The sequence below is a fragment of the Falco punctatus genome (genome assembly GCF_963210335.1).
Source record: "Falco punctatus genome assembly, chromosome: 1".
NCBI classification, from domain to species: Eukaryota; Metazoa; Chordata; class Aves; order Falconiformes; family Falconidae; genus Falco; species Falco punctatus.
Genome location: NC_137580.1, coordinates 7,356,357 through 7,381,786, shown reverse-complemented (window position 1 = coordinate 7,381,786; position 25,430 = coordinate 7,356,357). Strand labels below are relative to the sequence as shown.

General features: G+C 42.5%; 1 long non-coding RNA gene across 1 annotated transcript; it reads left to right on the top strand.

Annotated features, from left to right (window-relative positions):
- Window positions 1-444: 444 nt before the first annotated feature.
- On the top strand, window positions 445-24,923 carry LOC308064945. Its single transcript, XR_013928600.1, has 2 exons — window positions 445-593; window positions 3,009-24,923. It is a non-coding gene; the product is annotated as an uncharacterized lncRNA (long non-coding RNA).
- Window positions 24,924-25,430: the final 507 nt, after the last annotated feature.

Sequence of the window (25,430 nt, the reverse complement as noted above, 5' to 3'; positions counted from 1 at the left end):
GTCTAAGAGAGGCTTATCTTATGATGAGGGAAGCCTGAAGAGGTTGCTGTCATGGGCTCGGCAGCGTGGATTAATCCCCTCAGTGAGTGCAGCCTTTGAACTAGATACTCGGGAAAAGATTGGCGCAGCACTGCAGGAGGACATTAGTTCAGGCTCTAAAGACAGTGGGAAATTCTCCACAATGTGGAGATTGATCCTAGAGACTCTGAAAGAGATGAAAGCAGAACGACAATCTACTGCATCTGCTTTCGCTGCCCTGTCGGCAGAAGCTGAAGGTGCTAGTGCAAAAGACTCTGCTACTGCTATGACATTCTCAGGATCCTTGTTCCCAAAAGCCAGGACAGGGATATGTTGCGTGTAGCAGTAGTGCGGCTAAAGGGCCGAGAGCTAAAGGAGATGAATCTGCCACCACTTGTATCTCCTGGTCCAAGTTCGAGAGAACAGTCCCCGGAACACGCATGCAACGTCTCAACAGAAGATGGCTTCTATCCACCTTTGCTTCCGTCACCCCGATCGGCGTCTGCAGAACGTCGCTGTGGTTTGGAGAATGTGCAGCTGCAAGATCTCATGAAAAAATTGGAGCAACTTGAGATGTGAGTGCAAGAAGCAGCTCAGCCTGTTCCTACAGCACCGCCACTATCTCCCTTCTCTACTAATCCTCTTCTACGGGGTGGAGTGGGGGTGGGCAGTTCTGGGAAGACGTTAGCAGCGGGACCGCTACCACTGCCGGTTCCAATGGGAGGTGTGGGGGGTAATAGTAATCCAGCACGTCGATGGCGGGGGGTTATTTGGGATGCAATTATAGAGGGGCAATTTGGGCAGCTTGGGCCAATGGCATTTCCTGTTATAGTAACGTCACAGGGTGACGAGTGGGAACCCTTAGACTGGAAGGTAATTTAAAAAAGCGAAATTAGCAGTAACACAATTTGGGTTGAAATCTCCATATACTAACTCAGTAATTCAGCGTATTTTTACAGCAAATTTATTAACTCCGTATGATGTGCGTATGGTTGCACAAACTTTGTTAACGGCTTCTCAGCAGATCCAGTTTTTTCAACGCTGGCAGGCAGCGTGTGACGCTGCCGCAGCCATGCCTCGTCAGCAAGGGGATCCGCTGTTTGGAGTCAATGCCCAAATGCTGACAGGCGCCAGCCCCTTTGCTAACCCGGAGTGGCAAGTGGGATTCCAACCTGAGGTGTTACAATTAACACAGGAGCTCGCTCTGAAAACATTTTTTACCCTCCATGATGACAAAATAGCGCCAGGATTTATGGGGATAAAACAGGGACCTACAGAATCTTAATTTTTAGACTGTGTGCTGCTCTCATGAGTAACCCTGATTTGAGCGAGGATATGAAAGCAAAATTTCTTGATAGGCTTGCTTATGATAATGCTAATGAAAAAACTAAGAAAGCTTTAAGCCTCCTACCACGCGGGTTGTCAGCTGCTCAGCTGTGGGAGGCGGCAGAAAGAATGATTGATCAAGAAAAAGCTGCCTTTATAGCTGCTGCGGTAGGAGCTGCAGTGAAGCTGCTTGTGCAAGGAAAAAATAATAACGGGAAGCAAGACAGAAAATGTTTTGATTGTGGCAAGATGGGGCATATCAGATCACAATGTCGTGTTCCAGGCGCACAGCAAAAGAAATGGTGTGTGCGGTGTCGGAAAGACAATCATAACACTAGCGATTGTCGGAAAAAGGGAAATGAGACGCAGAGCACGCCTTGCCCTTGTGCTATGACACAAGTCCAGGGTGCTTGGACCACTGCTCTGCCACTGCCTCCGGAAGCGCCGGAGTGGACCTGGCAACAGCAGTAGCTATTACTTACCGACACCACAGTTCAATTTGTTGATTCAAATCTTGTGGGATCTTTGGGACATGGTTTAAGTGCCTTATTAATTGGGTGTTCTTCACTATCTAGGAAAGGTGTTTTTGTGGTCCCAGGGCTTATTGATGCTGATTTTGAGGGACGGATTAAAATAATGGTTTACACACTAACTCCCCCTATAACTATTAAGGAGGGATCAAATATTGCTCAATTAATTCCTTTTGAAGCAAAAGTGCCTAACGCAGAACAACAGAAAAGGGGGATAGAAGGTTTTGGGTCTACTGGTCAACCCGATGTTTTGCTAGCCATGGACATCAGTCGGGGAAAGCTGGAGGAGCGAATGGAAATGAGGCACCCTAATGGGCAAGTGTGTAAATTGCAGATGATTATAGATACTGGAGCTGATGTAACGATTTTACCTTTTTTTAAGTGGCCTAGGCAGTGGCCTCTAATGCCAGCAGGTACCGGCATTGTGGGGGTTGGTGGAACTCAAGCTACCTTTATCAGTAAAGATGTAATTGCATTCATGTTCTCCGATGGTAAGGTAGTAACTACACGCCCCTATGTAATGCACTTACCTGTGGCACTCATCGGAAGAGATCTGCTTTGCCTTTTTAGGGGCGGCCACTGTTGAGCAGCCAATTCTAAAACTCAGCTGGAAAACCGATGATCCAATTTGGATTGACCAGTGGCCGCTAAAGCAAGACCGGCTGCAGATTGTTAATAATTTGGTGCAGAAACAATTAGATGCTGGACACATTGTGCCTTCAACTAATCTATGGAACACCTCAATTTTTACAGTCCCAAAGAAATCTGGGAAATGGCGTCTGTTACATGACTTATGAGCAATCAATGCTGTTATGTGTGATATGGGCGCCTTACAACCCAGGCTACCCTCCCCGGTTATGTTACCAGAGGATTGGGATTTGGTGATTATCGATTTGAAAGACTGTTTCTTTACAATTCGTTTACATCCGGAGGATGCTGAAAGGTTTGATTTTACAGTGCCATTGATAAATAAAGCAGAGCCAGTGAAAAGATATCGCTGGGTGATGCTACCACAGGGAATGAAAAACTCACCTACGATGTGTCAATTGTTTGTTGCATGGACTTTAGAACCCGTTCGTAGGCAGTATCATCATTTACTTATTTATCATTATATGGATGATATTTTGGTAGCAGGAAAACAGCTGGATTCTGAGACGATTTTATGTCAGCTCACACATAGTCTTGGAAAAAGGGGGCTGAAGATAGCTCCAGAGAAAATTCAAAAGAAAGGGCCATGGTTGTACCTGGGCTGGATCATTACAAATGGAATTATTCGACCCCAGAAAGTGAAAATTAACACAGCAACAGAAACACTGTCTGATGTGCAAAAACTAGTGGGAGATATCCTGTGGGTTCGTAATATCTGTGGGATTATGAACGATGATCTGAAACCATTGATGCCGCTCCTGGGAACAGCTGCGCAGGCTCAGGAACGCCATCAATTGAATGAGGATCAGCAACAGGTGTGGCAAGTGATCACTAATAAGATAGTGACAACTGATGCTCGCAGATGATTAGATGACCAAGCTCTTTCTTTTATGATAATTAACTCAGGAGGTCAGCGAGAACACCCATTAGGGATTATTATCCAGCTGGGAGAAGGGAGACCGTGTTTATGAATTTTGGAATGGGTTTTTCTCCCCCTCCAGCCCAGAAAAACAGTTGTTATGCGCCCTGAATTGTTTTCACAGCTTCTTATTGAAGGCAGGCACTGAATTGTAGATGTCTCAGGCCTAACTGTATTTGGACTGGTTGTTGTCTGCTTCAACAGCATTTCAAATAGCAGCTGCTGATTTTTTGTGAACTCTTACTAACAGTTACCCTTTGGACAAACTTTTGCCATTGTTATCTCATCAGCGACTGAACATTTGCCTTTGTGATCAGAGGTTCCTGTAAAAGGGATAACTGTTTTTACTGATGCTGGACCAAAATCTCGGAGAGCTGCAGTCACCTGGAAAGTAGGAGAAACTTGGGAACATAAACTACTCTCTGGGGTGACTGGAGACTCTTTACAGACTTTAGAACTCCATCCAAGCTGGTTTTTGGGCATTTCGGCACTGGATTCAAGAACCTGTCAATGTGGTATCAGACTCATTATATGTTGTGGGTACGGTACAGCGTTTAGAACATAGTATGGTGAAACCTGTGTGACATCCTGTATTGTGTACTCTGTTGTTACAGTTGCTAACGCTTTTGAACCAACATTGGGACGAATATTTTATTGTGCATATTTGCAGTCATCAGAAATGTGGGAGTATAGCTTTAGGTAACGCTCAGGCTGATCAGCTTGTCGCTCCAGCCTGGACAGGTCCTGTTGTTAAAACCTTTGAACAAGCTAGGTTATCACATGAGTTTTTTCACCAGCTGGCAAAAGTGTTGGCCAGGCAATTTCACATTCCTGTGGCTGATGCTAGAGAAATTGTACAGTCCTGTCCTGATTGCCAGAAGGCAGGAGTTGGCCTTGGTTTGGGGGTGAATCTTCGAGGACTCCAACCCCTACAACTTTGGCAGATGGATGTAACTCATATCCCAGAATTTGGCAGGCTTAAATATGTGCCTGTTTCAATTGATACCTTTTCCCCAGCGCTCTGGGCAACGGCGCAAGCTGGTGAAACAGCACGGCATGTAATTAAACATATGCATGCTGCCATTATGGCACTTGGAGTGCCTGCACAAATCAAATCTGGTAATGGCCTGGCCTATATTTCTCGGAACTTTACACATTTTTGTCAACTTTGGGGTATACGTCATATCACAGGCATAACATGCTCCCCCACGGGACAGGCCATTGTGGAACGAGCGCATCAAACACTGAAAGCGCTTTTGCAAAAACAAAAAGGGGGAGAGGTATTGGGCACAGCAGAGCGCCTTGCAAAAGCGATATACGTATTGAACTATTTGCAGTTTACAGGTGATAGAAATGAACCGCCAGTAATAATACATAGTTTGGGTTTGAGATCTGCGGTAAACCAGTGTGGAAATAGTGGTTTTGTTCAATATGGAGATGCCGCTACAGGAGAATGGAAGGGACCTGAGGAACTAAAAATGATGTGGCGAGGATATGCTTTTATTGTTACAGATACCCGTGTTAGATGGATTCCGGGTCGCTGGGCGCGGCCCTGGAGAGGAGATCTTAAGAATAATGAAGTAGAGGATCAGGTTTAATTTTGTATGTTTTACAGGACATGAGTCAATGTCAACAGTAGCCTTACGTTCTGAGGCACTTCAACGACATTAACATCGACTGAACTTGGCATCTTGACCCCGTTGCTGGCAGCATGACAGCCGGCAAACAGTGAAGCTTTTGGTCTTTTGCCAAATTTGCCGTTGTGTCATGCAGCTGCGCGAACGCAGCCGCTCAGCACAGAGCAGACCAAGGGAAACGGCACAGCTTGTCGAGAGCGTGTCTGAACTGTTGACCTCGGGTTTTAATACATTGCGCGTGGTGTGACAAGAAGACTGGGAGAGTCACACGTGCATGTGATTGGGATAGTGCGTTTAAATGTCACTCGTGTAGTGATCGGGTTGTGTTTTATTCTGAAGCGAGCGGGTTGTCTGACTTTGTAGGTGTGTCAGCATATCAGTAATCTGCTATTAATATAGAAAGGCAAGCACAAATACTTAGAGGATAACAGTAGTTTTTTGAGGCTTTAAGCTTAATTGAGGACCTTGGGCAAGGGGTTTTAGCATAAATTAGTTTCAGGCTTTTGAAATGCTTAGCTTTGCAGTGTATTCATAGAACAACAAGATAGTTGATAAGGTTTGTGGACTCGGAATAAACATTCCTCGAAGCTGGCAGGTGCATCAGAGCAATTGGAAAAAGGAGGTAAAACGATGGCAACACCTTAAAAGTGGATCACAGTTATGTTAACTTGTTTTCTACCAAGTAGTGAGGGGGTTTTTGACATTTTACCCAGAACAAATATTTGGGTAACAACTGGGGTAACAGATTTTTGTCTGAGTTTGCAACAAGCGGATAACCCTTTTCAAACCTGTTTGATTAGTATTCCATTAATATCAGTAGGAACCATGAAAGATCGCACAGATCTATTCGAACCTTTGATGATACATGTAACGACAACATACAGCTGCCATCATTAGCCACTGTTATAGCCACATCCTTTTTCCTCCCAGAAGGAATGTCAGACATAAATGCAAGAAAAAAAAAACCCAAACAAACGTAGATTAGCATGTTGGGGCCAGAAACCATTTAATTTGATTTCACAAATGATAAGTGAGCTACTTACTGATGTAGTTAGTTTTAGACATGATACTTTGCAGAATAGAGCTGCCATAGATTTTTTTTATTGTTAGCAGACAGACATGGTTGTGAAGACTTTGAAGGGATGTGTTGCTTCAATTTGTCTGATCACTCAAGAAGCATAACTTGGCAATTGGCAGCACTGCACGAGAATATGAAGCATGTTACTGAAGGATGTGATCCTTTTTCTGGCTGGCTCAGCGGTCTTGGACTAAGGGGATGGTTGCAGGCTGCAGTTAAAGGAGCATTGGTAGTGTTGATAGTGGTTTTGATTTTGATATTGTTTCATCCCTGTTTGCTTCAATGTTTGCAACGCATGATGGATGGGTTAATTAAACAGATGTTTGAGAATGGGGTCTGGATTGCTCAAAACAAAAAGGGGGATTTGTGGAGTGGCTGGAAGAAAATGGGCATGTTATGAGCAATCCAGACCGAACAACTTGGTTGTAATAACGGGCCGGGGCTGTAACAAGTTGCAGCTGCTGTGAAGGGCATCTGCAAGGCCAAGAGAGGCAAAGAAACTGTGTAATCGCAGAGAGATAAGAGAGTTGGACTGAAAGATGAGAAAAAGCAGGATGCCTGCATAAGGGGGGAGCAGCGTGTGGGCACCACACCGGGACCAGTCACAGGGGAGGCGGGAGCGTGTGAACGAGTAGTTTTAGCCTGTCACCTTCTGCATAACAAAGCCTGCGTAGCGTGTGTATCTTGCTGAGAGTATAAATTGCTGTAAGTCTTTTAATAAAGCGGCACTAACTTGATCACATTGGTCGTATAAGTTGTGTTCGAACCTTCTGCGTCAACATTCAATAATCTCTGTATTTGGAAGAATGGAGAGGTGGAGTCATTTACATAAATAACCTCAGATTATTTTCCCCCCTAAATTTTATTGCTTCAGATATGTGCCAGTCTTTGTTCTGTATTTTGTTCCACTTTAAGTCTAGGGCCAAATGCTCAGTTTCATTTTAATAATAAATGAAGGCCATTGAGTCCTCTGGACAGATATTTCCCATCGAGAAAAATCCACTGCTTGCAATGTGTAATAAGCACTTTTTAAAATCTGAATTGTGATTTGAGTTAACTTAAAAACTGTCCAGTTTTGCATGAATATATACAGGTCAATTTTGTTTCACAGTGTTCTACTTCCCAGTCCAAGAACAGCTTATCAGCGCAACAATTAGAAACCGTAGGCGATCTCTTTTGTCATAGAAACATTACGCTCTACAATAGTGATACTCTGTTGAAGCTGTTCCCTTCACTGTGTTTACTTCTATAGTGTCAAATGTTATAGTAAAAGATTAGTGTGAAAGTCTGTAGTTTTTCTGGTGCAATACAGACATGGTCAAGCTGACACCTTGCATTTGGTGAGTGGTGATTTGCGGGCTGTTATTAACAGTATTCTGCTAAGTGTTATTCTCTAACATGAGAAGGCGGGAGTGGTTTGGAGAATGACTCAATCATATCTTCCCTCATCCCCTGAAGAGCTGGGAAAGGTGGCTGTGCTTTTGAAGAAAGCTCATTTAGACGACATGGCAAAGTTTGATGAGATCTTCGTTATTTCAGATTTAAATATTTTAAGTTTGCATAACTTCTCTCACTTATGACTGCTTTAATATGCAAGAATGCTAGAAATAACATGTTCGGCACTGGTGAAGGGAAGAAGGAAAGGAAATGAACCACATAATGCATCGTTCATTCTCTTAAGACAATTAAGGTGTGGCACAGGAAGGTGTTGAAAGGATCTCTGTCTGGTTCTGCTTTGATGTGTTAACTTTATATCCTAAATATTAGAATAAATCATGCCTTAGTTTCACAGGCATATGCACAGGAGATTGCTGTGACTGGCTAGGGAGTGAGCTCATTGCAGCGTGTTTGTGCAGGGAGTGTATTTCTGCAGCGCTGCAAGCTGTTGGAGCAAAGAAGGGTAGCAAAGCAATCCAAGCACCAGGGCTTGTCCTGCCAGTCTGCCCGTGTGCCTTAGCAACCTGTTAAAGTAAATGCAATTCTGTGAGACGTTGTCATTGGAAACCAAGTCTCACAACGACAAGAAGAAAACTTACTTAAAAACCGAAGTTTGTACTTATGCAGCCACAAAACCTTAGTGGGGTGTTTCCTGGCCTAATACCATTGAAATGCATATTTTGTTTTTCTGTTTATGACTCCCCTGTGAAGGAAGAACCCCTTCCAGTTACTGTCTCAGTGACACCACACAAGCAGTTTTCTCCAATATTCTTCATTCTGGATGGTAACACTAGAAAAATTGGGCAGGGAAGGACTGATTTACTCAAAACATAAAATTTAGTCCAATCCAGTTTATGTTTGCAATGCTTTTTATTGTGTATTTTTTATTCATTTATTTTATTCAAGTACATGATCATGAAGCTTGGATGCCTCTCTTTCACTGAACTGTGTTTCTACAAAGATTATAAAATTTTATCAAATTAAATATTTGTTTTGCTGCCCACCCACACAAATGCTTTCTGCGTTAACCTTTCAGTAAGAGAACTGAGCTTTGCTTTCAGAGATGAGAAACCTTGCTCTTGTTATTTAGAATTATCTGTCTGATGAAAACTTGAGTGGCGAAAAGCAAAGTTTCTGTCAGTAACAATTCATTACTGGATGCTTGTTTCAGTCTGGCATTTCAGCGGTTGGTTTGTGAATTTTGGAACATACTTACTGGATGTTTGCTGTTTACAGTGGTCTGCAGTCTTCACATAGTGCTTTTTATGTTAAACATAGTAATGTAATAATTGCAATAAGTACGTCTTACAGAGGAGCATAAAAAGGTCTTGCCACTTTTGTGCTTTATCTTAAAAGGCACCATGCCAAAATTCATGAGAACAAAACCTCTGTATCTTGATTATACTGAAGTTTGGAGCAAATTCACTAAAAGTTTTGACTCTTGACTGTGCTCCTTTGGGAGCGTATGACATATTCCTGATGGTTATTATCCACACCTTCAGTGTCTGTAAATTTATTTTTTTTCCTAAGTTACAAACTGTCCAAAAAATTTAGTGTTCTCCTATGACTCAGAAGATAATCTGGGAAAAACAAAACAAAACAAAACACCTCTGAATTTTTGGCTTATGCAAGGGATATTCCACCTCAGACTTTATCTATGCTTAATTCAGCCTGCCAAAATGCCCTCAGAGGAATACTGCAACATCAAGTTACTGCAAATGCATTTTATTCATGTAAAGTCTTTAGTTTACAAATTCCATTTTGAGCATCCCAATATTCAAAGGTGACACTGGCCTCCAGTTTGTAGCAGGTGAATTTTAGTTGTTTGTCTTCAGCTCTGTAAACCTTTTCATCTCGTGTTTCTTAACCTTTTCTCTTGACAGCCGAGTAACCTGGTACACTGGAGATGCAACTCCACAGATAAACATGTTGGCTGAAACGTGCTCAGTGTGGTTTTGTATCTGAGGATTCACTAGGCTGTTTTTATCCTTGCCCAATGCCAGCATCATTTCTCCCCCCTCCCTCCAGATACACTGCCTAACATATTAGTTTATTTAGATGTTTGCTAGAGATTTCTTTGGTCTTCCTTACTGAATATTCAGTTGCCAGCAGTGGGTGTAACTGCCATTGTTGACAGCTAGTTTTATTTGCAAACATAGACTGCTCCCTTAGGCACAGTTCCTTTGTTAATGATGTTTCCAAGCCGTACAGAATTATGCAAGAGTCATGACATTAACTACTGTCTTATGTCATATTTTATTCCTTTTTCTAATTAGCATTTGTCCTTATATATGTTTTCAGAACGGATCTTTGCGCTTACCTGTACGCTGAGCTTACTGTGAGCAGATGAAGTTTGCATCTGTTTCATAAAATCCAAAAAGACCACCGAACAGGAGACAACTGGATTTTGAACTGCACTTTAATGCCTCCATGCAGGAAGACAGGATCATAGTAAGCAATGCTTTTGATAATGAATGGAGCATTCGTATCTGAGCAGTCTTTAAAAGTTAAAAAAAAATACAGCTTATTAAGTATAGATACTTTTAAGATGTCACAGGTAACAAAGAGTTAACCTGCCTTTATAAAATGTAGTGTTTATTATGCTCTTCTATCAAAAGAGAATTAATGGATTTACCCCTGTCTTTATGCTTCATCCTAGCAGTAAAGCTAACCAAATTGTAGGAGGAAACATATGTGCCTGCCCTATGCAGCATAGTGTAATTAGGTATATTTCTTTATATTGTGAATATTGATGATCATCCAGTGAGCCATCAGGTATTACCTTTTGTCATATGAAGTGTAGAAGTTCTCTGAGTGAGTAAATGATCTAAGTGACCATCGCTGTATTCCTGGGATCCAAAACTACCGGTGACATTCATGCAACTGCAGAGGCTTGCCCAGCTATTACGTCACAGTATCACAGAATGGCCAGGGTTGGAAGGGACCTCTGGAGATCATCTAGTCCAACCCACTGCTAAAGCAGGTCTCAGCTTCATCCTCAGCTTCCTCTAAGATAAGAGGGGCTTAGCAAAAAAAAAAGAGGAAGATTTCTCTCAGTTTTAGCAATAGAACTGATCACCAACTAAATGAACGTGGTTATTTTCCACTATCTTGACTGAAAATAAATTTGAAGTGCCTGCTTAAACCCTGCAACTCCTCTGAAGCAATCGGGGCAGCGCTTTCCAAGGGCAGAAACTGTAATAGACTATTTTCATCTCTAAACATAAGCAGCTGTAGTTCCCCTGAAATTAGGTAAATTGTATTGCTTTGTACAAAGGTTCAAGTTGATTCCCAGGTTGGGGGTTAAAATTTTCAAAACCTGTGAAGCTGCGTTGCTTCTGTGACGTTTCCAGCTCAATAATAAATAGCCTTACTCATAGCAAATAGGAGGAAAAACAGAATAACGGACTTCTTTCACCAGTAAAATTCACATACTGTCCGATAGGCTTTTTTTTCCTGCATGTTCCAGTCTCAGGAATACTTTGGCTTCACATATGCACCACTTCTTTTACAACAATGTGTGCCCACTTTTTACTTAAGCCTGAGCTTGGGCCTGTGTTTGGGGATTAATAAGCCTGTGTTGAGCACTGTGCTGCTGTGGTACTTGAAGAAGGCAGTTTAAAGTTGGAAGGGGTCTCTTTACAGTGTGATTGAGTTTTGGAGGTACACAACACAGTATGTAGGCTTAGCTTTCTTAAAGAAAATCCTATGCCCAGCTTTAATTATTGAGCTCTTGGTTCTCCTCCCTGATACTCTGCCCTACCATTAAGAGACCAGACTGGTTTTCCTTAAGAACTTTCCATGGCCTGTTTATGCCCATGATACTTTATTGCTCAAGGCTGACAAACAATGGTGTTGCTACAGTGCATTACACCCTCTGTTTTTCCTTTCAGCAGCCTAAGCTTATTTTTTTCCAAAAAAAATTTCTCCACTTCAGATGTTGCATGTGGCTGCTCAGGAGAATGACATTTCTCTCTGAAATGTGCTCAGAGTAAATACATGAATTTAAATGTCAGAATGTTTGAGTTGTGAGAGACTGGGAGTTGAACAAGTATCTTAAGACCTGTGTAATTTTTGATGCTTTACCTCACACAGGAAAGGGCTGTGATTCTCATTCCTCTGTCTGATGGTGAGTTCTTCAGAGGGAACATCTGTTTCAGACAGAAAAATAAACTGAAAACTTCTTCATCCTGTAACTGAGCCTGCCACTGTCATGCCAATCTAGAAAAAAATTATTTTCTCATCTATCCTATTCTTATGCTAGTGAAAAATCCACCTATTTCAGAGAAGGATATTTTTTTATTTAAATCTGTATCTTTAAGAAACAAGTCAAACTTGTCAGCCATGTGATTTAGTTTACTCATCTGTAAAATCGACGTGTTTCCTCCTTAGCTGAGGAGTGTGGGTGGCGTTATTTCTAATGTAAGTGGAAGAAAAATAGTTTGTGCTAAGAATGATTCTTTCTGAAATACTAGTTATTAAATATATTCTGGTTTGAGTAAAATCCTTGGTATGTCATAAGGCTTTGTTTCAATGTCGAATACATTTTTATGGACATTCCAGCTTTGAACTCTCCTATCAAGTTACTGGCCCGGCAGCAATGTCCCGCAGTCTGTTACAGGAATATGATGTTGCTTATATAAATGCTGTCAAAGCCAGGTGGCTATTCTGTTTTTGCTAATTTTGTTGGACTCCAGTGCCAGCATTTGGTAGTCCGGTGAGATTAACTCAATGGAATTTCACCATTTATGCCAGCATAAGCTTTTTTTCACCTTGTATCTTTTGTACGTCTTAGTGACCTTATGGTATTTGTAACTTCATGTGGTATATTTGAGTCCTGTTCTCTGTAGATACCAAGTGTGAGGTTACTCACTGATTTACCGCTAGAGCCAGGCTGACATCATGCCTATATTGTTACGGAAACAATGAGGTCATTGATAATGTTTTGGTGATTTAGCTGATGCCTTGGTTGTAAGAGTCTGCCATATTTGTTGCTGTATGGAACATCATACCAGATCGTGCCGTGTTCTTAAGCGGGACATGAATCAGCATGAAAGCAGCTTTTATATTGTCTTCTCTGGAAGTTCGCTGTATGTTCTTCAATCAGGCTTTCAGTATGTTAATCTTCTGTATTTGGAAGTCATCTATTCCTGATTTGACTTCCCTACTCTTGACTAAACTTACCGGTTTGCAGCCTTCTTTGTAACTCCGTACATCAGTGGATATCAGTATGTGATAGATACATTGACTATGAAATGATCTTGGTGTCATCACTGTAGAGCAAACACAATTGCAAAAGCAATTATTGTTAGTTGTGATTTACAGTGTGGTAGTGTTTCCCCTTTCTTCCTTGTTCATCAAACTTCTCAATGGCAATCAAATGTCTTACGTGTATATCTGCATATCTTTTGAAAATGAGACGACATTTCTAGTCTTTAACTGTACAACAGTAAAGAACAGATACTAGATGGGTTCTAGGTTCAACAGCGCTCAGTGTTTTGCATATGCATATTGATATTTTCCCTGCAGAATTTGGTCTACATAGTTCTTGTCAAAAAGGAGACTTGTTCACAGCCAGATTGAAAATTTGTCGCAGCTATAAAATCCATTTAACAAGAAAACATCATTAAAAGCCTTTCGTTGGTTGGTTGGTTGTTTTTTGTCTGTGTTCTCTGTGAACCTGCAAATACATCCTCAGTATATCTCCTGAGATTATGAAGTCTGTCATTTTCAAGAGAAGCAAAACACACACTTGCTAGGACAAGTATACCTTTTTTATTTTTGTCTTGATGCCCTTAAGTTGACTTGATAACCTCTAAATTTTCTGTGATTCTTTTGATTGTACAGCACTTGTGACCCCTAAATAATAGTTCCTAATAGAGCAAACTTTTGAAAGTCAAAATAAATTTTGTGAGAAAGGGTGGTCTCAGTATTTGAACTGTTTCTTAAGACCTAGCTTTGTCTAGGATTATCATTAAATTCATCACAATTTAATTAAAGTCTTCACAAACCTTGCTTTTATCAGTGAAAAGAATTCCTCACACCAAAGTGAAAATAATATTATCAGAACACAGATGAAGGAGTTTCAAATCAGTGCAGATACTGGGTTAGCGCTTGCATTGTGTCCCTTTACGAGTGGTGTTCTGCCTTGTAAAGCAATACAAATTTAAAATTAGAAAACAGATTTTTCTGTGCAGCAACACTCCTATTTGGATACCTACAGCTAAAACCCAATTTTAATAAAAATTTATTAGGTATTTCCCTAGGCTGTTTTGTCAGAAATTCTGATTGACTCCCTTTGAAACTATTTTTATAAATTTCTGGTTGTAACTAGCACTTAGTTACCAAGCGAGCAGCTGGATTTGCAAAGAAGCTGAATCCCTTGGGTAGTGCTATCTGCTAAGGTCATTCAGGTAGATCAGAAGAGCATAATTAAGGATGTAGTATAAGATCTAAAAGCTTCCTTAACAAAATGTCAATTACATTGTAGTACGCCTGACTGAAATACTAATATATCTTTTTCCTTTTTTTCAGTTCATATGTCACCATCAGGGCACATGTCTGCCCCTTTGGCTTTGAAAATCAGTTTATTGATATTATCCATAAAAACAAAATGTCACCCGAGCATAGTAAATGTAATTTATGCATTTGTCCAGTTGTTTACAAAGGATTTATATCAGCAGTTTAGCAAATTAAGACAAATGACATTTCTCAGTGCCCTTTTTGTGGCAAACGGGTGGTTGTGGTGTTTTTCCTGACATGATACTAAAGGAAAGCAAGACAAAATACTTCTCTGATGGCTTGTTATATCACCAAGATGGTGTAGCAAGAAGTTAATTGAAAAATCAGTTTCTGTTGTCTGAGTTTGGTTAATTTGTCTTGAAAAAGCACTGTCATGGTAATTTAGCAAATTGGACTGTGGTTGTTTATTTCCTTGTGAGCAAAGGCGAATGCAAATACTGTATTTCTGACATTTAAAGTTGTGGGAAAATTATTTTAAAAATTTCCATAGTCATGGCAAGTTAGTGAATTTAGATACATTTTCTACTTCTACCTGTCAAATTATATTTATAAATATGTATTTCGTACTTCCTGTAATATGGGAGAAAATGAAACTTTCCCGTGGTAGACCAGGTCAAATAAAATCCCTGTTGAATATCTGAAGTCTTAATGTGGACTTTTGGGTTTCGAAATTGAAAGCTGTGATTTCTAAACCCACCGATTCTGCCTAATTTAGAAAGGAACTAAATCTCCCGACACAGTGCCGTTTGGTTGGCAGATCCCCAGCCTCGGCTGTGCAGACGCAGCACCGTCTCGGGCCGGCAGAGCTGGAGCAGCCCCATCACTAGCTCGGGGCTGAAGTCAGAGCGGGTGGAGAAGACGCAGCGTGCCTGTGCCTCCGTCCTGGAGCGGTGCCTTCCTCTGGAAACTGCAACGGAGAGCGTCCTAGCAGCTGGAATTGCAGGGGAGGAAATCTGTGCTTCCATTGCACGGATGGAAAACAAGCTCCGGTAGACAAGTTTGGAGATCTTAGCTGAAAACAATTTTTTTTATTGTTTGGGGTTTGGTTTTTTGGTTGTTTTTTGTTTGTGTTTTTTTTTTTTTTTTAATCTTATAGCCAACTTCAGCTTGCCTTTTTGGTGGCAAAACCAGTCCAATAACATTCTCTGTTCTTTAAAAACACCTGTATAGACAGAAAGGTCTGTGTGGAAGAGAAAAAATTGCAGGGTTGGGCTTGTATCTCCTGTGCAGCGTCACTTGAAGGTTTTTGAGGGACGAAGCTTCCCAAGTAAAGTTTTGTGTTTTGCTTCTGATGTGTTTTATTTGAGATGACTCCACTGAGTTCAAAGACTGCCTTATTCATGGAGCGAATGATATTTCTCTGACTGTCTGAAGAATAGAAATATTAATGGCTGCAGTTCTCGTGCCTGTGCCTAAACTGATGAGTGACTAACATCTGCCTCTTTCTGAAGCGTCTGCTGGGACTTGACCAACTGTTACCTGAGCGAGACATAAGAAAAGACAGAATCCATATTTTCACGTCTACCCATTTGTTCCTAACGCCTGAAAAGAGAGCTCAGAGCGCAGGTGCTTAAGAAGGGGCTCAGAACTGAAGGCCAAAAGCTGTGTTGGGACTGAAGTGAGGGACGTTGGCATACAAAGCCCTAAAATCCAGTTCTGTTCTGGAAAGCCGTGGCAGCAAGCTGCGTGACACCTCTTCATCAGAGTCCTAGGCTCAGATTTGGTGGAGAGTCATACCTGTGCTCTGCTCCATTTGTTGCAAGCAGCGCTTCTTACATTGGTAGGATTAATCACACTGTGTTCAGGTGAGGATCATGGTAAATCTTTGCAGAACTGGTCAGTGACCTCCATGTCAAATTTATGTGCCTTGTAACTACAAAGTTACTCTTTGGCAATTGGTGGCTACGTAACAGCCTCGTTGATCTGGAAGTCAAACTGCATGTTTGGGTTCTTTTTCATTTGTAAGGATATTTACGCATTTATTTACACATCTGTAAAGCCATTACCTACTGGGAAAAACCTGAGAAGAATTTAGGAAATCACAAGAAGTAGCAGATGTTAGCTCGCTCTGAGGTAGTTCTACAAGGTTTAGGTAAGGAAAGTTAGGAAAAATGTGTTTCTGTGTTTTCTTATTTAAATCAGTGTACTAAAAAAGTTGTTTGGAAAACATACTGAGCTATGAAAAGTCCTCTTTGCTCCTACCTAATTCTGCATGTGTGGAGTTATCTGCAGTGTCTGCAAACTTTTTCTGAAAGCCTTTTCTCTGGTAATTGCAGTAGTTTTGGCTGCCTATGTGGAGCGTGTTCAGAGGTCTTAGACTCTCTTCGGTCGTATCTTCTACTTGATTTTAATGTGTGGTCCTGTTCCGGAAAGTGTAAGTAGAAATGGGGTTGGTTTATTAAATTTTATCTGTTGACTTACTGAAAGTGTTTGAGACAAATAGAAATTTGCATTTACTCTCCTTTTTGGTTTTATACTCAAAAGAGAGGAAAATGTACTGTACTTTTGTTTCTAGGTATTTATTTCTCTGCTTGTAAATGCTGGGACTTTGTATTTTCCTGCTCCACCCTTTGCTTCTTTAAGTAATTGTCTTTGAGGTTTGGGGTTTTGTTTGGCATTTTTATTTTTGTTTCTTTCTCCAAACGTGTTTGTCAAATAAGTAAAATATCCTCTTGCCTCTGGCTCTTTTCTGGGGAATTGAAGGTTGTTTGGGTCAACAGTGCTGGTCAAAAGTAGAATTATGAAAATGCTGGAGAGAGAAGTCACTGAAGGTCTTTTGTAAACGAGAGATTGTTTAGGAATAGCGCTTTCATAATAGGAGGGAGTTTGGATTTTACTTGAATTCAAGCTCCTGCTGTCACTGAGGAAATAAAGCCCAGCCGATGATGTGCAGCGCAAGGGAAATGGTCGAATCTCCTCCCTTTTCCTGTAGAGAATGCCATGGTGCACGAGGTGAGGAACTTTGAGAAACAAGGATTAGGGTAGCAGGAACTAGGGGAACCTTGAATCAAATTATAATAATTTGTGGCAATTACGGATACGTACAGTGAAAAAGAAACCTCACAATCTATTCCCTTTGCTCTGGCTTCTGCAGTTTGTGAGGCAGCCAGGTCTATGCATGCCACTACTGTGTCAGTTCTTGTAGAAAAAACATTTTTCCCCCGAGTTATTTATTGTAAGGGGCTCACGGCTTTAGGCGTGCAGAGGTAGAAGTGAGTTTCTCCGCAGCCCATCAGAGCCCTTGCTCCAGGGCAGGTGCGGGGAGAGGAGAGGGCTGAGGAGGATGGAATACAGGCTGTACCCGCGTGACCCTGCCTACTGTCACTTGCAGAAGGTGGTGTATCCTGCCGAGGTGTGCTGCTAGCCCACCCGCCCCGAGTCCTCCCTCCCCAGCGGGTATTGCCCTTCACCCGTACTGCCCACGGCTGTGGTGTGCTTAAGCTTCTCTCCTGTCCGAGGCGAGGGAAGTGAGGCAAGGCACCGAGGCTGGAGGAGTGTGAGTAGCTGAGCACCCTGTGTTCTGTGAGCACGGCGGTCATAGCGTGAGGTTCCCGTTCTCATATAGAGGGGCAGTCACTGAGTGCACTGTGCGGGGGAGAGCAGTCTGCATCGCTCCCTGGCTAAATCTGTGTGCTGTTACTTTTCTGATACGTCCCTTAGAGAAAAGACCTGGGTTTAGAATCGTAGAGTCGTTTCGGTTGGAAAAAACCCTTAAGATCATCCGACTCCAACTGTAAACCTAGCGCTGCTAAGTCCACCACTAACTGTCCCTACCTGCCCCATCCACACGTCTTTTAAATACCTCCAGGGATGGTGACTCAACCGCTTCCTCGGGCAGCCCATTCCAGTGCTTCACAACCTTCCCGGTGAAGAATTTTTTCCTGAGCTAAACCTCCCCTGGCACAACTTGAGGCAGTTTCCTCTTGTCCTATCACTTGTTACCTGCGAGAAAATCCTGTGTTTCTTTATGGAAGCAGTTCTCTAGAGGAAAACGTTGTTGGTTTGGGTTGTTTTTGTTTGTTTTTTTTTTTTCATTACAGCAAGCAAAGGAGTAACTACACGTGTGCCTGGATGTGGTGGGTTGCCTGGACAGGAACTGCAGCTCTTTGTGGGGAGGGAGCAGGTGTATTTCTTACGGGCTCTCTGCTTTTTTCTGTTTGACACGGAATACTTCCTCCACTGTAAATTTAAATTTACTGTAAATTGAAGCCCAGAGATGCCAGCCTCTTCAGTTTTATCAGGTGTTTGTGAACTTGCCTTATCATTTTAGTTTCCAAGAGTAGCTCTTGTGCTGGCTGCTGCCGTGCTTTACAGAAGGAACTCAGAAGCTCTGGCCTAGGATTTTTATGCAGGTGCCTTGCCTTCCTGGTGTTGAGGATGGCTGCAGTCTGAAATTCAAGACTAAATTGTCTCAAGTTCAAGGTTAAATTCAAGGTGAAAGTCTTCAAGGCACCTTAAAACATGTCCCTGCCACCACCTTCCTTAGAAACTGGTGTTCATGTTACAGACAGAATAGCTGCTGACCCAAAGGCATAAAATATTTGTGTTAAACTGAGCCCAGTGCCCCTGTCTTTCTTGTTTTTGTGGGTGCTTCTTGGAGAAAGCTCATGGCCTTACTTTATCCTCCTCAGCACATGAGGGTCTGGGGCGTAGGGGGAAATGTTTGCACAGGCCAGACTTCGGGAACTGCTGGCCCTTGTGGAGCAAATTCCACTGCGGTGTTTGTTCCTGGGTGTCCTGCTACTGCTACCCCTGCTGTGGGAAGCCCCAGCGTATTTACAGGCCTGATCTTGTAAAATCTGAGTCTTCTGATAGCTGGGGGATTTTGTCTTTTCTGTGGCTGGTTAATTGCTCGTAATGCCTTCCTCTGAAGGGAGACATGGAACTGCTGTGGAGTTAGACTATTGTCCTTGAAAATTGCCAGGCTGGTGTGGTTTATTGCTTTAATTCCTCTTCTTTAAACTTCTGGGTTTAATATTATTACTGTAGCACATAAATTAGGGCAAAGAAACTGCTGTTTGGTGAGTGCTCAGGCAAGATGCGGCAACAGAAAGGACGTACGGTTGTGAAGTTATTTAGGAACCCACGTCCGTAATCTAGTACTTCTAAAAATCCTTTTGGTCAGACGGTGTGTTTTTCTTATTTCCCAGCTGGATTCAAAATATGCTTGTATAAAATGTAGCCTTGGGAGACAGAACCACTGGTGACACAATTCCGGGTGCTTCTATTGCCCGCTAGTGCCAACAGCAGCAACGGAGGCACGTGAAGGCGGCAGCGTTGGGGATGCGCGGTAGGGCAGGCAGGGTTTCTTACCTTTTCTTTTTCTGCTGTCTTGGCTGAGAATATATTTCTACTGAAGAGTTATCCAAGTTCAGTGCTCAGAGAAAAGACATACGAGAGAGAACCCGGGATCTCCAGAACTCTCACATCTGATTTGCTGTGTTTTGGGGAGCTGTTAGTTGTGTCCAACGGGTAGTGGAGTATTTTCTTTCTCTGCTGAATCTTCTCCCACCAGGTATGTCTCCTTGAATATATGTATATGTTCAAGTATATTCTGGAGAAATTTGCAAGTAAAATATTCTTGACTTGTAGTTTTTAAATGCTGTATTTGCTATAGAAAGTGCCCTTTTCTTTGTGATTGAAAGTGTTTCAGCAATACTGACAAATCCAAGTAACTTCTTACAAAAGGAAGAGCACACATATTTGTAGGGAGAATAAAGAAGGTAAGACAGGGTTAATCTGAGAAAGTAAAGGATATTATTTACTTGCAGTCATGGTAACCATCACTGGGACACTCTTGTTTCAGCTCAGTGACAAACACGGTCCCTGGGAGTAGATTGTTTTTATTCCGCAAGCAGCTCTTTTCTGCCTGAAACTGCACTGCACCTGCCTGTTGGGATAGCGTGAGGACGTCACAATGCCAGATTTGAGACAAAATGTGAAATCTACCAATGGGTTTCAGTGTTTTGATGCAAATACCATTAGTATGACATCATGGCTATGTCTTTAATTCTTTAAGAGTTTCAGCTGGCTACCTTAAACTCTTCAGGTTCACTTAATTTTGCTGGAATAATTGATTTTCCTCATTTGCAGCGGAACAGTGCAGTAAGTTTCTTGAGGGTGAGCGTCCTTGCACAGCTGGTAAATACTGGAGCGTGAACTGGCTGATGTAGCAATCCGAGATGCTCAGATGGCAACGTAGGTCAGGGGCAGTATTTTCCCCTATACTGACACATGGAGTTCATTTTCAGATTGTACAGCTATACATGTGCACATATAGATGTATATACGTGCATATAGGCGTGTATGTATTTTTTTTATTGGCAGGACCTTTCCCCACCCCTAAATCCCAAACCTTGCCTGTGAAATTAATGGTATAGTTTAAATACTTCATTAGACTTGATTGAGATCCAAGTGTGCAAAGGCTGGAAGAAATGCAGACTTTGTGAAGCTTTTTAAAGCGCATTGAGGAAGACGGATATGAACATGCTGAGCCATGTTGCAGTTTGATATGGTTATGCAGATGGTCTACAGCCCTCGCGTACCGGTGGAGGCTGGAGGGAATCCCATTGCGCTGCTGAGACATGAAGGAACTCCTGGAGCAAGTCCATGGACAGCTGCTTTACTGCTGCGCTTCACTATCTTCTCCAAGCACCAGCAATGCCCAAAGCCAGCAGCTTCCCCCAGCAGTTCAAGATGCCAGGAAATCTACTTTGAACGCGTTTGTATGTTGCAATAAATAATTTGTGAGAGGAATTACTTTAAATTTGGCAATGTGTGCTTATCCAGATGGACAAATGTGACTGCAGGTGTGAAAACAACTGGAGTTCCCCTGAGGCAAACCCGTACCGTGTTTGGGCTGCGGCAGGTGGAGCGGTCACAGGTAATTCACCCGGTGCCATGTGTCAGCAGGAGAGAGACTGCAGATGCTTGGGATGGAGAAGCACGAGAAACCAGCCCTGCCACCGCCAGCAGGACAGGGTGAGCCACCAAACCCACTCATTCCTTACCAGGGGTCTTTTGGACAAACACACGTTGAATCGATCCGTGGCTTCAGAGCATCTTTTAAGAGCACCAGTGTAAAAATGAGGTCTTGGGTGGTCATTTATGGTTCAAGTAGCAGTTTATATATTTATTATAATTATACACAACCTTGACAATCTATATTGCCATTCAAAAATAAATTGAAATATTGTCAATCTGCACATGATCTGTCACTAATAAGAATCCCATTTACATACATAGTAAACATTTTGCATACTTAGAACACTGCTTTAAATTCTGACACTCCCATCTCACCCCCGCCTCCCCTCCCATCCTACGGAGTTATGTTCAGGCTGTGTAAACAAACTTCTCCCACTACGCAACATTCAGGGACTACCACCTTTTTTAATTAATTTAATTAAACCATTTCAGTGCTTTGTAGAGGTGGCCGGTGGGTACAGCTCTTAGAACTCTTTTTGTTTAAAATGATTCATCAACAGATCACGTGGCAGCGATTCCTACTTTTTACCGCTTGCTCTATTTCCTTGTGACCAGGAAAGATGGAACACAGGGTTTAGTATCTGTATCAGGTGAGTAAAGTCAGTCACACAAGTGCATTCCTGGTGTGCTAACAGGAGCTATTCTGCAGTGCTAACAGTCACATGTAGTTGTTTTCACTGTTTTCATGTGTAATCAGTGGTTGGAGTCTTAAACTTTCAACTGGAGAATTATGAATTCAGCTAAGAGTCAGCCACAACACACATGCTTTTTGACTACTAAGAGTTTGCATTTATACTCCAGACATTATCTTGGGAGCTGAAATGAGAATCAATGAGGCGTTAAGAGGCAGCGTAATATTCTTCTATCCACTTGAAGAAAACTCAACAGCTAGTGGTAGCTAACAGAAGCATCCTTTGAGCGCGTGGACACTACACTGACCCCCTGCTGAAGTTTGGACACCTAGGCTCACACAAATGAGCACATTAACGTCTTACACTGTGCTAACACTGAAATGAAAGCCCTGCTGCCCGGTCGCGAGGTTCACGGTGATGCTACCTATGGGAATTTACCTTTTTTTTCTCCTACAGGGGCTGGCACATGCTTTCAGCCAGCAAATGCAGCACGGTTGGAGAATGGTTTCACATTTTTTGAAAGGCAGGGATAACCAGAGCACCGAGCAGCGTAGATTCCAAGGGTTGTTAAGGCTGTGAAGTTCTCATATACTGTCCAAGAATACCTAGGAAGCAAAGTCTCCTGCCAGCTCCTTGCCCGGTTCCTGGAACTACACTTAAAACATAATCCTTACAGGGAAAAACCCCACTGAAGTAGGGGGTATTCGAGAGCAGGCCAGTAACAGGAGATATCTACAGTAGAGGCTGGTGTTCAGGGCACAGAGATACTGGTTTCAAATGCCCAAGATGCAAAGGAGTCTAACCAACAGCTAGAGGGGACACGCTGGAGCAACGGCTTTCCCTTGGAAGTGGAAAACCCAACCCCCTCATACTGCATCCCCAGCAGCAGCCCCCCCAGCTGCCCCCGAGGCATGCACAATGCTGCAGCCCTAGACATTTCAGAAGCAGCACCACAGCACCTGCGGTTCCGCAGGATCTGGGACCCAAGCGCGTGCTCTCACCCCAAAGGCAGCGTTTCAACTGCGCAAGAAGGGCACTGACTGCCACAAGCAAACACGGGAGAGGGGTTTTCAATTCAGAGCAAACAAGGCAGGCAGCTGTGCCAGGTTGTTTTACCGTGTAGCACACTTGCCCGTTCAAAGAAAAGTAAACTTTTATACTCTTAAGAAAAAATCTGCTTATATTACATCTGAATGAAGCTCAAAGAAAATCCTGAAGTTTAAACCACTGTAATGAAAGACATGGAAAGCAAGCCATGAATCAGTTGTAAAACAGCTAGTAACAACTTCAAAAGTTCACTGTAAAGCCATTTCTCGAGCAAGTCCACTAATGCTCGAGAGAGCAGCATTTCCTTTCTTTAAAGGAAAGAAAGATGGATGGTGCTGGTAGAATAAAGTATTTATGCTGGTTTGTAACTGAACTTATACATGAAGTTTTAAGACCACGATTAACAAAACATTTTTTTATTCAACACAAAACTGTACTGCCTTTACAAGGATGGCGTCACGTCCTGTTAACTTCCTTTTGGGGGGTGGAGGGAACATTCTCAAACACCAGAAATGTATCTTTGCCCTTCAACAGAAAGTCTAGCAAACTAGATACTAGCATATCGAACTAAGTACCAGCAAAAAATACCTGCTTTGAAAATATACAAGGAGAGTAGCATATTACTGTTGGTTCCCTAACAGAATTTATTTTATGGTACAAGATACTTATTCCACTGCTGCTGGGGTAACCACAGGGTGACCTGCTTCTTGAGTCCAATGCACAAAACCTCATCATCAAGTTGTGCATAGCTTGTATTAATACTTGAGAACCTTACCATCTGCATCCTGGGAAAATTTCTTATTTGTAACAGAAGACAGATAACTTATTACAGTAAGGCCTACGTTTATGTGTCAGTGTGAAGTTTGCTGTGGAAGAACGGTTTTGCCCTTCCAGATGAAGTTCCTAACCTGTATATCCACAACCAGTTGCTCTCGGCAGTCTGTGGGCAGCACTCCCCTCCACCACCCATCCAGAGACAGAGCAGACAGATGCACAGCACCTGTGCGACTAAGACAACTTTACTACAATTGCTTGCCATAACCATACCTGCTTTTAAGCTTACCTCTAAAATTATACCAGCCTTTGCGCATAAGTGCCTTGAACATTTGAAATGTCGTATCAAGCATCTGCTGACCACAAGCAGAAGACTTTTATGTTCTTACACATGACCTAGCTGTTGGAGAGCTTACACGGGAGGTTCCCACTGTTCAAGCTCTTCAGCCAGGTATCAGGAAGTCTACTAGACAAACTGATGCGTAGATGGGTTTTAGGAAGTCAACACTCAAGCACACAACTCATTCCACTGCTGTGGTAAAGCCACAAAGATAGTCAGGATGTTAAAGCCTACAGGACCAAAGCTAGCTCAGTTGTGTACAGGCTCAAACTTATCGGGACAATTGACACTGAAGTACAATCACCCCCTCGGTGCCAAAGGTGTGCGACCACAGTGGCAGAATTCAAGACTGAGGTTGCAGAGCAGCTGCAGCTCTCTTCAAGGTCACTCAGGTTTTGTTCAAGGGCTTTAAATGTGTCAACTCAGGGTGCCAGACCCCATCCCCAACTGACAGCAGAGCAAAGTACACCACACATCTCAGTCACTTACAAAGATACAATTCCAGCACTCGAGCTAGTAGCAGGTTTATACGCAGCTGTAAGTGACACCTGCTTTCTCTGTGAAGGTACATCAGAGGGTAGTTCACCTCCACCACCTCCAGCGTGGGTCAGGGCCTGCTCTCGTAGCATCAGCAATGCTGGAGCACGAAGGACACAGCTGCAGCTGAAACGGCTGCCAAAGGCAGGAACAGGAGCACGACCCTTCCCTCGCTTGCAAGGAGAACTGCTGCAGGAGTGCCTCAACACCGCAACACCTACAATGCATTTCTGTGATGGAGTTCCAAGTCACTGAAGTGATACACTGGAGCTAACCCCAGCCCCTTCTGCTGACTGGACTAAGGAATTACTTCCCATGGAGGAGCCTATTCCTGTTCCGGTCAGAGTAGTTGTTCCAAGTCAAAAAAAAAAAAAAAAGTGACTTGCTTTAGCCAGTGCTACAGTACCTCAGTGACTGACAGCGACTGAAGTGTTCAGAATATACAAACACGTATTAGACCTTGACAATGTCTAAGATGTATCAAAGAAAACAGTGACTCAACTGTGTAATACGTTATCGACACTTTCATTAGATCGGCTAAATGACCAGAGATAACTTGTAAGCTATGCAAGCTTGTGAAGTAGATTCCATCTTTGGGGTAATAATATCCAGTTTGAAAGCTCTTTTGTTTAGATCCTCAACCCAAAAGATTTACGATTTACGTGCCAAGTACTGAGGCTTAAATAAGCCTGCAGTATTTATTTCAAGTTTGCAACAAACAGCATTTAAAGTAACCTCAAAATTAGGGTGCTAACACCCAGCTCGCACAGCACAATTTCTATTGTTTCTTCTCCCCAGCACAAGATGTGATCAAGACAAAGAGATTTCGTTCAAAACAAAAGAAATGGAAATACTAACATGTGCAGTAAGAAACTTCCAAGGGAAAACTATGCAACAATTCCTGTATATCCTACCCCTTCATACTATTATCATTAGCATCGTCCTATCGTAAGCACAGTACGTTATGTACAGCGATGGGCACTGAGACCATTCACTTAACT